The sequence below is a fragment of the Lontra canadensis genome, unplaced genomic scaffold (assembly GCF_010015895.1).
Source record: "Lontra canadensis isolate GAN:19392208 unplaced genomic scaffold, GSC_riverotter_1.0 scaffold1, whole genome shotgun sequence".
NCBI classification, from domain to species: Eukaryota; Metazoa; Chordata; class Mammalia; order Carnivora; family Mustelidae; genus Lontra; species Lontra canadensis.
Genome location: NW_022630995.1, coordinates 115,280,477 through 115,296,408, shown reverse-complemented (window position 1 = coordinate 115,296,408; position 15,932 = coordinate 115,280,477).

Here is a 15,932-nt window from a genome sequence, read left to right as displayed (position 1 = left end):
TCCATCCTCATTCTCTGTAGTTCTATATTTGTGAATTTGCCCACTTGCTAAAAATATATTTGTAACTCCCCAAATCAATACTGTGGCACCTTTGTAGTCATTCACAGACATGTGCAAAGTGGCAAAAAATTTGAGTTACCTTATGTATACATGCCCAGCTGGAGTAAAAAAATGTAACGCTCTTCTTGCCTTCCTCTCAAACTGTAAACAAATGTCCTTTTGTGGTCTATCTCATGTTGTGTTTTTTACATTTTTGCATGAGGTTTTCTTGGATGGTTTTGCTGTTTCCAATGGCCCCCAGGGGTAGTGCTGATGGACTGTCCAGTTTTCCTAAACTCATGATATATTGTACAGAGAAAATATGTGTATTTAATAAGCTTTGTTCAGGTGTGAGTTATATGCCCATTGGCTGAGAGTTCAATGTTAATGAATCAATAATATATATTGAATAAGGTGTTTTTACACAGAAACACACATTAAACATGGTTATATGTTGATTAGGTGTTGACAATGTGTGTGGAGGTTTTCAGGAACCTGACTATGCATTTCCTTTAGGAGCAATGGTTCAGTATTCCCTAATTCAGCATTCACGGTGACTTTATAGAGCATATCTGCCTTAAATAGCAAGAATTGGCTGCATATAATATAAAATCAGGTAGTCATAAATGCTAGGTAGAGTGGAAGGATAGAGAGAGATGGATATGATGGTACTAGAATTGTTAATCTGCAGAGGACAACGGGGAAAATCTCTCCAATCTTGCAAAATTTGGGAGCAGTAGCAGAAGGTGATCTTGGAAGCATCTATGAGCCAGATCATACATGCCTGCTGGCCATGGTAAAGATTTTATTCCACATGGGATTGGAAGACTTGGGAGGATTTTGAGGAGATGATAAATTCACATTACATTTTAAGGGGTCACTCAGGCTTCCGGGAGGAGACTACATTGTCGGGGGAAAAAGTAAAAACAGAGAGACATTTTAGACAGCAGCTGTTAGAGTTCAAGGGAGAGGTGGTAGTAGGTTGGAATGTAAATGGCCCCACCCGCCATGCTGCAACGGTTTCCCCATTGTTGGTCATGTTCGCCCAGAGTTCAAGGCATATGTTGTCTATTGGTTGTCTAGTTGGCCCTCTGTCTTTGTTTTGGTTTCGCCCCAAGCTGATCCTGTTAAGAACTTTTGTGTAGTTACTGCACCAAAAGTGATCCTAGGAGGTAGGAATGAGGCACAAGGGAGTGGACAGGTTAGAAAGCACAAGCATTACAGGCTGTACCATTGATATTTTTACTGCTATGAGCTACTGGGGCTCAAGGTCTCTGGGGCCTCTGAGGGACCTGGGGAATTAGCTTCAGGATTGCAGCTCCTTACAAGAGGAGGTTGGGGCAGTCTCTGTCCTAACTGAACTGGGGACTATTCCTGGAGACAGCAACTCTGTATACTTCCAAGCTACTCTGAGCCGGCTGAGTAAGCTCCTGAGACTTTCAGGAAAGCCCAGGGGCAGCAAATGGCAAAACAAAGAGGCAGTGGGCACACGAGGTGAGATGCTGGCAGCAGGCACAAGGATTAGTCATCTCAGCTACACTAAAATGGTAGGTGGGCCAAAGGGATGAGGCACGAGGCACAAAACCTTTTGCTCTACCTCCCAATTCCTTGTTAGAAATTGAACCTGTCCAGGAATCTTGGACTGCACAGCTTGCTCCTTGGAAACCCACCGAGTATTTGCATTCTCAGAAAACTGGGTTCTGTACCAGACAGATCCCCTGAGAGGGATGACCCTGTTGCAGTGTGAGGATTGCTCCTGTGGAGAAACTAACTTAGGGTATTTGCCATCATAATGGATCCTGACTAGTACATAATGGTTTTAATTGCGGTCCAGCTTCCTTGTGCACTGGACCCGCTGCTGTGTTAGTTTAGGTGCCACCACTTGCTAGATGCTGACCTTATGAGAGACACATAACCTCTCTAAACTTCATTCTCCTTACTTGCGGAAGGGGAATGAAAATAAGACCTCCCTTGTGACATTGTTGTGCGAATTAAATGAAATGATGCAAATAAAACCCAGTGCGTGGAATTTAGTAAGTACTCATTGCATCTTAGTGCTAACTGTTGTCCCAAAGGCTTCTAGTTCTTTCCATCACCATTCTCCACCTAGTTTCCTCTCCATTGACCATGTTGTGGTGTCCCAAGGTGCTCACCAATTCTGGGTGTGCTGTTACCACTAGATATGTAAGTCTCTAGGGACAGGACTCTGCTCCCAGTTTCTTTCTGACCAAGGATGTTAGCCTTCAAAGATCTTTACCTATGACACTCTCTCATGAATAAATCTTGAACTAAATTTCATTTGCCACTCTAAATATGGTCCATTTTATTTAATTATTTATGATTCATGTAAAGAATTTTGTCAGATTCTCAGCTGTGGTTTTGTTTATCAAGTTGGAGTGGTCGTTGCTATGGCCATTATTTTTTTACTGTTTTACATCTATTTTAATGAGGAATCTGCCAGTTTATTTTGCCTTTGTTTTTTTCTTTAAAAGGGAATGGGAACAACAAGGAAGGGGAATAGTTCTGAAGATAAACAGTGGAAACTGGATGCCTTTTGTTTTTGGTTATTTCTTTAGAGGTCTTTCTATAATCCTAAAGGAGATTCTCTGAGTCCTTGATGAGCCTTGTTCTGGAAGTTATTTATCTAAGAAATAATGACAGAACAAGTTACACTTAGGTTGGGATAATTTAGGAGATTCAAGGCTATATTACTTCCACAGGAGAGCAATGACATTAGTTCCAATGAGATTCTGAGAGTATTTTTGGAAAAAACCTGCTGTCTATCCTAAATTTTAGAGCGTTTCAAGCTCTTATGAGATGATTTCATATACTGAACTCTTTGAACTCCCTCTGCGGTAAAGCATGCCTAAAATTTATGCAAAAGGGGAGGACACAAAGATGCATAACATATCACTTCTGCTCCCAAGGTACTTTCCAATTAGAACAGTCAAGACAAAAACAATACAAGTTATGACGGGAAAGTGGGGAAAAAAAGTAGAAATTCTTTTTTAGAAATGTTGTTCTATTTCTGTTATTAGTTATTAGTTATTATTATTCTATTTCTGTTATTAGTAAAAATGTTCATGGAAGAAGTTGCATTTGAACAGTTGCTGTGGATGGGTGAGATTTTGGTACCTGGAGTTATAAAGTAAAAGAAGACCATGGGCTTTATAGGGAGAAAAAATAGCTTGAGTAAAAGCAAATGCATTCGAGTATATTGTGAATTTAAAATACGGTAAATGGAACAACTGGACTGAAATATAAACTGGAGGTATAATCTTGAAATTTCTTCAATTCTATCTTCATGAAATTTTTGTTTATTGGAAAAAAAAGTGTTAAATTTCCTATAGTCCTTAAAAAAATAAGGAGCGTATACATTTTATTCTTCACTGTAGATGTCAAAGCACAGTTATCACCTAATTTAAAGTACATCTTCTATTTATATATTCCCTTAACCTTTATATTTTGAGCATTGGATATCATTTTTTTCATGTATTCAAACTTTGTGAATTTAAAAATAATATTTGTGGTGTATTTTTTAGTAAATAGAAAGTAGGAATTATTAATATTAAAACAAAGTTATGTAAGCAGCTACTAAAATGATAAACCACAGTAAAATCATGGATGAATTATCTTACTCTTCAGTTTTTCTACTCAGCTCATTTCTTTGAAGCACATTCTCATTAGTAACACTGTGGAGTGAAAATCCGTTCAAGCTGGATTAAATTCTACCTCTGTTCTTCACTAGATGTGTAACTTCTGAAATATCTCTCAACCTGAGCCTCAGTGTATCGGTGCATAAAATGGGGATGACAAATATAGGGTCATGGCAAAACTTAAGTAGAGCATATATTGACTGTTTCTGCTCAGCTATAACTCAAATGCAAGTTTGAAACCACCAAGATGCCTCTCTTTTGATCCTTTGTCCAGATGCTTTATTGCCCCACTGAAAAAGAGATGCGCTATGCTTTGGGGAGACCAGAAGAGCTGCTCTTAGATATATTAACATAAGGGAGGTGAGTCTGGCCCACTGGGGAGTCCTGAAGTGCACCAGGTGGCACTGTTCTTGATAGCCGTGAACTCTTATCAATCACGCAACTCAGAATTTCAGCTTTCTTCTTAATGTTGGCTGACTGGTAACTCCTGAAAAACAGGGAGATGCACCCTTACCTTACATCTTAGTCTTTTCTCTCTCTCTCTCTTTTAATATCATTTTCACATCTCAAAATTCTCACTATTGGGGTAACCAATACCAGCTGCTTCCCAGTTTGGGTAATATCTATTGTTCTACCTTGTGGTAACTTCCCTGCTTATAACAAAGCAGGAAGCAGATGTGGAAGCAATAAATACAGCTCATTATCTAGATAAAAATTTGAGCTGGCAGCAATTCACCTTGGAGTTGCCAAGTCAAATGCAAGAGAGTGTATGTGATTTGATTAAATAAAATATGGAGTTTCCTTTAGCGGACCACATCTCCTTATTTGGGGGCATTTGGGGCTTTAAGCAACTAAATGAGGAAGCAGAAACATCAGAACCATCACGGCAGAGGTCTTGCTAGAATTTCTTCCCTGCTGTCAAAATGCCTACTTTTCAGTAGGAAAAACTTCAACTTTTCACTTGAAGTTGTTCAGGAATCTCAAATTAGCCAGTCCCAAAGAAAACTCTTGATCTTCTCCCCAAAGCCTGTTACGCCTCTAAGCTTCCTTATCTGACTGAACACCAATAATTATCCACCAACATATTGAAATCAGAATCTTTGGTGTCATTCTTAAACCCTCCACCATTTTCTTCTTCTAAATATAATCCATCACAGAGTCTAGTCGGTCTACTTCAAAGTCATCTGCCTATTTCCTCAACAACAGCCCTGGTCCTAGTCATACCATATTTCATCTGAATATTGAAATTGCCCCTAACTGGTCTCCCTGTGCACCTTCTTGGTCATTTCTCCCTATGTCCAATGCATTCACCACACTGTATTAAGAGTGATCTTTTAAATTTCATTCTCATCATGTTCTTTTCCTGTTAAAAACTCTTTCATGGTTTCCCACTGCATCTAGAATAAAATCCAACTCTCTTACCACTTCCTACTTATCCCTCCAGTTTCCCCACACATCCTCCCCTCCTCTCTCTTTGTCCCAACCATTTGTGCAGTGTCTTCTTCAGCTCCTTTATCCAGCCAAACTCTTCTTTGCCTGAAAGCACCTCCCCACCCTGACTGGAAGGCTTCCTTCTGCCTTTATATAGATGGCTTTTCTTAACATATAAGTCTTGGGTTAAATATAATCTATCATGACTTAATTCACATTAATCCCTCTCCCCTGTAATTATTCTTTTCAATGAACCATGGTTTATTACCCTCTTTCTTAATATCTACTTGTATTTTATATATATATATGTGTGTGTGTGTGTGTGTGTGTGTGTGTGTGTATATATATATATATATATATCTTGACCCTCTGATGGGAATTAATTTGCAGTTAAAAAAATTAATATATATAATTATATATGTGTAGTATATATATATAGTAGTTTACCAGTTTAAAATCTGTATCCCATGCAAGAGAGTAAGACCCTTGAGGTCAGATAAGAGTGTCTAGCACTGTGCACACATAGATGCTTTGAGCATTTATTTTGAAGTGATGTATGGGAAAGAGAGCAATAAGGAACAATGAGTTCTGAATAGGCATGGGAATAGAAGGATGCTGAGCCTACTCACCTCGCAGAGAGGGCACATTGACCTTTTACTTAAATCTTTTAGTTTTGGGGCGCCTGGGTGGCTCAGTGGGTTAAAGCCTCTGCCTTCGGCTCGGGTCATGATCCCAGGATCCTGGGATCGAGCCCCGCATCGGGCTCTCTGCTCAGCGGCGAGCCTGCTTCCCCTTCTCTCTCTGTCTGCCTCTCTGCCTACTTGTGATTTCTCTGTCAAATAAATAAATAAAAATCTTAAAAAAATAAATCTTTTAGTTTCATTTAATAAAATCTTGTTATCAGTAAAAAATAGGTTGAGAGTATTATTTTTATTTTCAAAATATTTAAGAAGCAACAACATTCCACAGAGCTAAGTCAATGGGAGGGATTGTCTCCAATGTCAGGATCCAAGATGCCCCCCTAACCTACCAAACAAAAATAATAAGTATCTTATTCCTTTGCAGAATCGGATACTGTTTGTGAGCCAAAGCCCTTAATATCCTAGCAATCATTAGTCCCCAGTCCTGAGCTTTCCATTGGGAACTTTAAGAGTCACATCTTTAGGGCATCTCAGTACATAAACTGATCACATCCAACTAATTTGAGACCTCTTTCCTGTTGGGAGCTCAGAAGACTCTTGGTTTTGTTGTTGTTGTTTTTGTTGGTTTGTTCATTTGTTGTTTGTTTCCTAGCAGGAACATCCTAAATTTGAGAAAATTTAGTTTGTGGAGTTTTGGCACAAAATGCTAAAATAGTTTTCTGAGCAGTAGGGACTTCTCAGTGCACAGAATGCTTCAAGTACTCAGACTTTTGAGCCCAACTGACAGCAAGCAGAGACTGCTTAGGTTTGTGCTCAAGGGAAGACACAGTCTAACACAGTATGTTTACTCTGTTACCTGTTCAGGGCTAGTGTTGTTCATGTCTTAAAATTTGTACAGCAATCACCTGAGCTTCTTGACCTAGATGTCCTGTGCAACTTAGGAAATTGTTCTAAAAGTAATCATATTTTGAAAGTCATTCTTAGCAAAAAAGATAAACATGTATGTAAGTGCCATTGCTACAAAGGGAGCAGAATTTAGAAGATGGACAGAAGCTCAGTGAATTCAAAGAAGCCAAAGTTAGGGGATCATGCAAATATTAAAAGAATATAGTCCATTGTCAAAACTTACTGATTGTGATTGACAATAGATAGTAGCTTTGAAAAAAAAAATTTTTTTAAACTATGTGCTAAGAAATACAAGTTCTATAAGGTAATACCCATACTGTAGCTACACTTTTTCCTTCCCTTCCTTTCCTTTCCATTTTTTCTGCCCTCCCCATTTCCTTTCCAAGATAGCTGGTCTTGGGGCACCTGGGTGGCTCAGTCAGTTAAGCATCTGCCTTTGATTCAGGTCATGATCCTGGTGTCCTGGGATTGAGCTCTGCATCCTGCTCCTTGCTCACTGGGGAGTCTGCTTTTCCACCCTCTCCCCCTGCTCATGCTTGCTCTCTCAAATAAGTAAATAAAATCTTAAAAAAAAAAAATAGCTGGCTTTGGGGTGCCTGGGTGGCTTAGCAGGTTAAGCCTCTGCCTTCAACTCTGGTCATGGTCTCAGGGTCCTGGGATCGAGCCCCGCATCTGGCTCTCTGCTCAGCGGGGAGCCTGCTTCCCCCTCTCTCTCTGCCTGCCTCTCTGTCTACTTGTGATCTCTCTCTCTGTGTCAAATAAATAAATAAAATCTTTTAAAAAAATAGCTAGTCTCAACCCACTGGATTAATTTCTTGACCCTCTGATGGGAATTAACTTAGAGTTAAAAAAACAAAACAAGGGCGCCTGGGTGGCTCAGTGGGTTAAGCCGCTGCCTTCGGCTCAGGTCATGATCTCAGGGTCCTGGGATCGAGTCCCGCATCGGGCTCTCTGCTCATCAGGGAGCCTGCTTCCCTCTCTCTCTCTGCCTGCCTCTCTGTCTACTTGTGATCTCTGTCTGTCAAATAAATAAATAAAATCTTTAAAAAAAAAAAAAACAAAAAAACAAAACAAAACAAAGCCCAAAACAAAACAAAAAAAGCAAACTTTGATGTAGATCATACTGAAAAATAACAGAGCTTTCTTCACAATATAATTAATAATGATTCTGCACATAAAGTGAACTTTGAACAGGCACATCAGCAAAGACTTAGAATGTTCTGCAAATAGTTATAAGAGTCCTGGTGAAGGGAATCAATAACCCAGCTCTGAAGGGTGTGAGACAAGAGCCATGTGGGCCATAGACCAGAGGATCAATAGAAATTAATCAACACAAGAAGAAGGCAAAGTGTATTGCCCCAGAACAAGTAGTTAGGAGTGTAAATATGTTTCTTGGTGAGGAGTTAGTATCAAAAGCCCATTTATTCTTTTGTTTGTTTATTCAACCAATGTTTTTGAAAGCTTTGGATCCTAAATGGGAACAAGACAGATCCTCTGCCTTTAAAGAACATATAGTGAATATATTAATTGTGCTTTAATATGTACAGTATAGTAATAATATATAATATAATAAATCAACTGGATTCCACATCATAGTTTTAGTTGTTTTCATTTAAGCCTTTGTACTCGCTGGATTAAGCCCAGGGTCTGGACACCTCTCTAGGTACTGTATGTAGATATTTAGACTATGTGAACACTAAAGCACAATCATAATCTGGAAGGTGGCTGTTGAGAGTGGAGAGATTAAGTAAGTAAAACCTTCAAAATAAAGCTGATTTTAAAAGTTTATTTCTCTGTTGAAGTAGCATGTATTATGCTTGTACATATTAAATACAAAATCTAAAAAGATAGTTTTCCTGTGGAAATTTTAAACTAGCATTGAATTTAGAAATCTATTAGACATTGCCTTTGATTGATTTTAATTTGCTTGGTGTTTTGTCTACCCCCAACTAATTATAAACTCCTTAAAGATAGGATTTTATTCTCTCTTTATAATGTCTTTCTTAGGTGAATATGGGATATATGATAAGTATTAAATGAAGGTATGTGTTCGTTAAATGATAATCCTGGAAAATTGTTCTCCCTCCTGAAATTAGGGGCAGAACCATGACTTGCATGACCATAAGGTTAAGAAAATCATGTTTCTTCCTGTGGTAAATAGTCTCTTTGTTTTCTAAATAGTGTGTGTCCAGTCACTGGTGCCAGAACTTATCTCTAGTAGCTCTAGCCACTTAGGGCCTGAAGTAACTCAGTGTATGAGTCTATTGTATTAGTTTCCTGGGGCTTCCGTAATAAAATGCAACAAACTAGGTGGCTTAAGCTACACAAATATTGTTCTGGAAACTAGAAGTCCACAATTAAGGTATCAACAGACTTGTTTTTTTCTGAGGGTTGCCCCAAGGATAATAAACCCCATCCTTCTCTACCAGCATCTGGGGGTTTGCTGGCACTCTTCGGGGCTCTGTGGTTTAGATGGCCACCTTCTCCTTCTGTATCCATGTCATCTTCCCTCTCTGCATGTCTTTGTACCCAAATTTCTCCTTTAATAAGTCTTATTGGATTAGGGTCCACCCTAAAATCCTCATCTTAATTTGATCATCTGCAAATAAGATCACATTCACATGTGTGGGGGTTAAGACTTCAACATCTTTTGGGGGATCAAAATTCAAGCCCAAACAAATATAGTGTGAGGAAATCCTTTGATTTTGTTGAGAACATCACCTATACTATGCCAAGAGAGTAGACAACATCTTTGTCCATGCCTAACTTAGAGAGATTGACCCAAATTTTACCATGGATTCTAAAGCCTCTCTCAATTTCTGCTTTTATTTTGTCAAGGGATTTTGTCTGCTTGATTACTCCATGGTTTAAAACATCATCAAATAGACCACGTCTATATTCCCAGTACCTTATGTCATGCACCAAAAATCTTAAATTACCTAGATTTTATTACTACATGTACTTTTGCTTATAGGTAGAAAATCCTAAGGAAAATTCCCTCAGGGACCTCACAGTTATCTGGAAACAATAGAAAAAATAGGTTATCTATTAGGAAAATTCTGAATAGGTCAAGGCTATTTTTTCTCGAGAAAAACATGTTATATTGAATACCTACAAAAGAAGGAAGAAGGAAGGAAGGAAGAAGGAAGAAGATTCAGAAGTATTACATTTTCTGGATTCACTCAAACTCAGGTCTTTGCCACTTCAAGTTTTTAATAAACACCATACCTGGTATTTGAAGGTATTAAAAATTGTCTGATAACTAACCCAACTCTCTCTGCCTGATGCATAGCAAAACTAATCACAGACAGGTGTACAAGAAGAAAAGAGTTTATTGGAGAAGTAGCCAAACAAGGAGATGGGAGAGAATAAGTTTTTTTTTTTTTTTTTAAATAATCATAGGGGTTGAAATTATACGCATGTTGGTGAAAGGGCAGAAACACATGACTATTCTTGAGGACAGATGGAGCATGACCATTGAGCAACCATATATATAATCTATAATCCCATGTTCACGTGATCTTTGCCTATTCTCTTCTGCAATATGACTTTGCTGCTTATCCCACCAGGAGACGGAGAAAATTTTCCTAATCCTTGCATCTGGGTTGGGTTTGTGACTTGTTTTGACCAATAGAAGGTAGCAGAAGTGACATTATTATTATCTTTGCATTTGCAAAGACCCTATTTGAGTTCTGGAGTTTATGTCTTGGGAAACATTGCAGCTTCCACTATAGCTTAGTTGGAACTCTGCCCCAGGACTATTGGAGAAGGAAGGAAATTAGCTGACTAGAGGATGAGAGCCTGTGGTGAAACAGAGGTTCCCCAACCAACACCAGCACAACTTGTCAGACCTGTAGGTGAGGACTTCTTGGACCTCCCCACCCAATGACACTCAAACTGACGTACCACGAGTGAGCCCAAGTGGGACAAGCTGAGGAACTGCCCAGTTAACACAGAACCATAACAAAGAGCAACAACGTGCTGCTGCTGGAAGACACCAAGTTTAGGAGTAGCTTATTAAATGTTATTAGGTAAATGAAACTCTAAGTGATACACAGCAAAATGAAACTGCTTTTTAGAAATTTAAAGAAAGGAGGTAGGGGGATGTGTAATCAGTAAAGGCTTCTTGAAAGATGTGACATTTTAACAGGCCTTGGAAAAGGTGTTAACTTTTTGGGCTACTATAACACAATATCAGAGATTGGATGCCTCATAGACAACAGAAATGCATTTCTCACAGTTCTGGAGGCAGGGAAGTCTAACAGCAAGGTACCAACATGGTCAAGTGAAGGTTTTCTTCTTGGGTTATAACTGGCACCTTTTGCTGTATTCTCATGTGGTGGAAGGGGTGAGGGATCTTTCTGGAGCCTCTTCTATAAGGCACTAAACAAATTCACGAGGACCTCACCTTCAGGACCTACTCATCTCCCAAAGATCTACTTCCTACTACTTCAGCTTTGAGGATTAGGTTCAACATACAAACTTTGGAGGGACATATTCAGACCTTAGTATTCAAAATGGAATAGGAAGTAAATAGCTAGAGAGGAAGAAGTCAGTATCTAGGCTAAAGAAGCAGCATAAACAAATGAACTTGAATGAGCAAGAATAAGACATGCATATTATGTAATTAGGGGATTGGGAATGAGACCATGAAGGTCAGGGAGGAAATAGAAAAATTCACAAATAAGTTTTGTGATGGAGTGTGGTAAGAGATAATATTGAATTTACGGGTTAAAAAATTATAGAGAGCTTTAAAAACTAGTCAGATATTATACCAATGTGATTTTTAAAAATTCCTGCCTCTCTTATAACACTTCATATTATATGCTATTTCTTTATGCAAAAAATATTTGAGTAGCTACCCTGTGTTAATTGTAATAGGTTAGCTGAATAGTGCCTCCTCAAAATTCCTGTTTCACCTATAACCTGTGAATATGACCTATTTGGAAATATGGTCTTTGCAAGTGCAAAGATGTAGTCATACTGGGTTAGGATAGAACCCTAAATCCAATGACAGGTGTCCTTATAAGGAGAGTGGAATTTAGGAACATAGAGAAAGATAGATATAGAGATTGGAGTGTTGCAGCTACAAACTAAGCAATGCCAGAAGCTAGGAGAGATGCATTCAACAGATTATTTCTTAGAGCCTCCAGTAGGACCCTGCTCTGCTGACATCTTGATGTTGGACTTCTAGCCTCCAGAACAGAAAAAGAATAAGTTTTGGTTGTTTTAAGCCACCTCATTAGTGGTAAGCTGTTATGCCAGCCCTAGCAATAGAAAATTATTTGGGATGCTGGAGATACAACAGGGAACAAAAGAGAAAATTCCTTCAATTAATTACCTTCATATGTTCTTTCCTCCTAAACCATAAACTCCTGAAGGAAGAATCTCTCTTGCTGATCTTTGTTTTCCATGCAGTTCCTCATATACTGTAGATGCTCGGAGCAAAAAGATTCAATGAGGAGTGTGCTAGATAGTAACAGACAATTCAAAGTTATAGAGTCAGCAGGGTGGAATTGAGATAACACAGACTCAACTATCAGTTCCACTGATGGTTAGTTGTGGGTGATCTTGAGCAGGGCGTTAACTCTTTTGACCCTCTCTCCCATTGTCCCCAAACACAAACTCTAATACCTGCCCCTTGGTATAGGGTGAGAGGAATTGAGGAGGTAACATATATAAAGTGCCCCCATCATGGTTAGCTGCTCAATAAAACTAGTTTCCTTTCTTCCCCTTCTCAGGAATGGTGTGGGGAAAGTAGATTTCAGGAAGATAGATTTGACATTTGACTATCAGGTGGATGAGAGGGTGAGGGAGGGCATTAGAACATTTGTTTTGGAGACAGTAAAAGAAAGCTTGCTGTGAAATTATGAGAACATGTGAACTGAGAATAGAGGACAAAGAGAAACAAGGGAGAATCTATAGAATTTAACTACTAATTGGAGAAGGGAAAAAATAAACTGAATGGGAATATTTACCCAGACTTGGGATAGTAGCCTGAGATATTGACAGGGTTACTGACCCAATCAGGGAAGTTCGGAAGTTTGGTTGTCAAGACTTGACTTCTTAAGTCACAGGCTGACAGAAAAACATGGACAGGCCCTAGGAAAGACTGTAATGAACATCAGTTTAGTCTTGATTTGGAAAATACAATATTTGTCTTCACTTTTTAGCTATACCAGTGTATTTTAGAAAAGCCATAAAACAATATAGACATTTAATCTTCCTTGGCCTCAGTTGGAGGAGACAATATCTAGCATATATATTTTTATTTTCCGTTTATAGGTTCCATGATTCTTTGAACTAGTTAAAAACATAACAGTTCTAGGTAAATGCTTTGTGATTAAATGCAGATAAGTGGCATATCTTTGTTTCCAGATGATGTAGACTCATTTAGAATTTAGGCACATGTAGGCAGTGTCTACACTGTAGGTGGGGACAGACATTCCGAGAAGTTAGTTCCGTGAGTGTGAGAAGACTCCTAGAAAGAAACTTAAACTGAAGAAGATGTTGAATTCTTAACAGACATTCAAATTCATGGGCTGGTATGGAAAAAGTGGAATCATTCTGAGTGTGTACAGCTTAATATGGTCCTCTGTTCTTGTCCTATGTGTTGCACACATCTCTTGATCCTCCAACACAAACCCAGGGATTCGTACTACCTGAGTCCTAACACTGAAGCTCAATGGGAAAAACGAAACATGACAACTATTTCCTTCATGTCTCTGAGACAAAGAGAAAACAAGGCAACACTCTTGGGGCCAGGTAAAAGGGGTGATGTAAAAGAGGCATTCTCTTGGCCTTTTGAGCAAAAATATGGAAACAATGGCTACTGTATAGACACTAAAGACATTCGCATCAATCCCTGACAGCCTCTGGACAGGATAGGAAAAAAATGGCAGTAGGTTTGACAGGAAATGACTGAATGGAGAACAGAGAACTTGGAAAGAAATGATAGTAAGAGGTAGGCAGGCTGGAGACTAATAGCATCTTCTACTCCTGTGAGAATGGTGGCACTTTGACTTCTAAATATACTATTTTATTTCAAACATTTTGTAGACTTAATCTATCACAAAATTGATTTCTATCAATTTATTAATATAAGGAAATCTTATATATAAAATTATATATCATTAAAATATGTTGGGTCTAAAATCTAAAATATTCTTCCTTCCCTTTTTTTTTCTTTCTACATTTCTACCATCCTGTAGAATGCTGCATCATAGAGGTAAATATCCCAAATTCTAGTTCAGAAGCCATGCTTCTCGTAGAAGAGTATAATTGCATTATCCTTGGTAAATTTATAAACCTATGATGTAATGTTGAAAATTATGATTTTGCATGCATTGATTTTAGTGTGTAATTTGTGCTGGCTGTAATTTTCCACTGGCCATAAGGAAGAACTATTTTAATTAACTCTGAAAACTCAACCATGTCATTGGAGATGCACATAAACACACACACACACACACACACACACACACACACACACAAAATCCTGAGAGATGGCATAGAATTTTAGCCTATTTTGTATAAGTGAATCACATTTCTTGGCATGTAATAAATTCTCAGTAAAATAGGAGGTACTATTATTATTATCATGAAGTGTCACTGATTTATGACTAAGCCCTACTGAAAAGTAAGAGCTACATTGTCTTAATTACTACATGATACTCAAGGAAAAGTAGGCTCAGGAGGTAGGTTGATTTGTGTTGCTTTGTCAAGTAATGATGTGTAAATATAATTGCTTTAAACCATATGCAGCAGGAGAGGAAGATATGTTCCTAGGACTTTGCCCCAAGAACCCTTCTGTTCAGCTTAGTCCATCATTCTAGCCTGTTCATCATTTAAATTCCTATGACAATGGTTTCTTCTAGCAAGAGATAATATAGTCTGTTGTCTTGAGGCCTAGGCTCTGATCCCAGATGTACATGGTTTTAAATCTTAGTTCCACTTGTTGTTAGCACTGTGACCTTGGGCAATCTATTAACATCTTTGTGATTCATTTTCTTCCTCTATAAAATGAGGCTATAATAACAGTTAGCTCATAGGACTATTTTGAAGATTAAAAACAAAACAACCAAAAGATAAATAAATAAATAAATAAATAAAACAACCAACACATGGGAAGCCCTTGATGTAAATCAGCTCTTTGTATTACGGGATGCTACTATGGTCTCTCTTTTGGTGATAACTCTGCACTATCTGACCTCAGCTGTGACTCAGTGCAAACACAAATTGTGTACAGCTCTGAGTGAATCTCAGGATTGTCCCTCTGCTCCTTTCTTATGATAATTTCCCCAGCTTTCCTCACACACAGGTATTGATCAGTACTTAACCTAAGACTTGAGCAGAACCCTTAACAGATATCTAGAGCTCTTTCTCTTTTTCCCTTTATCTATCTATCTATCTATCTATCTATCATCTATCTGTCTACCTACCTATTATTTATCTATATACCTCTATCTTTCAATCTTTCTTTTTCTCTTCTTCTCTCTGGGCACCAATATTCTTGTACTTCTGCTCTGTATATGCTAGTCACCACCATCTCCTCTGATACTTGAGTCCATATACTCAACTCAAGGGAAACCACTGAGCTTTACTTAAACTCCGTTTCCCTATGCCACAGGCTAAAAATACCTCTAGGCTATCAGCTAAAGCAATTTTCTTTTCTTTCTTTCTTTTTTTTAATATTTTATTTTCTTTATTTGAAAGAGAGCAAGAGAGTGGGATGAAGGGCAGAGGGAGAAGCAATCTCCCCGCTAAGCAGGATGTGGTACTCAATCCTGGGACACCCAACTGACTGAGCTACCCAGGTGCCCAGCAACTGTATTTTCTGTCTCTCAGGAATCATTATCCTGAACTTCTTGATCTCCTATGTCTATTTAAACATTGCTTTATATACTTTGGCTGTTCTTTAATGTTGATTCTGATGGAAAGATAAATCTGGGCCAATGGTGGACATTATCCAAGTTAGTTTCTCTTCACCATAGCTACTAGACAGATGCTAAATTTGACTTCTTTTGGCTGTAATGGATTTACATTTCCCTGATATATCCAAATCTTGTATTATAAGCTGATCCTAGAAACTATCCTTTAGAATGTTATAAGGCTGATTTACAAACTCAAGCTTGCTCTTCTCATCCTTCTCAACAATAAAACTGACCAATTATTAACTTCTGATGTTAATTTTTGAGATCAAAAAAAGAAAAATTTTCTTTTTAAAACAATAATGAAATAATCTACATCTAAATTGGTT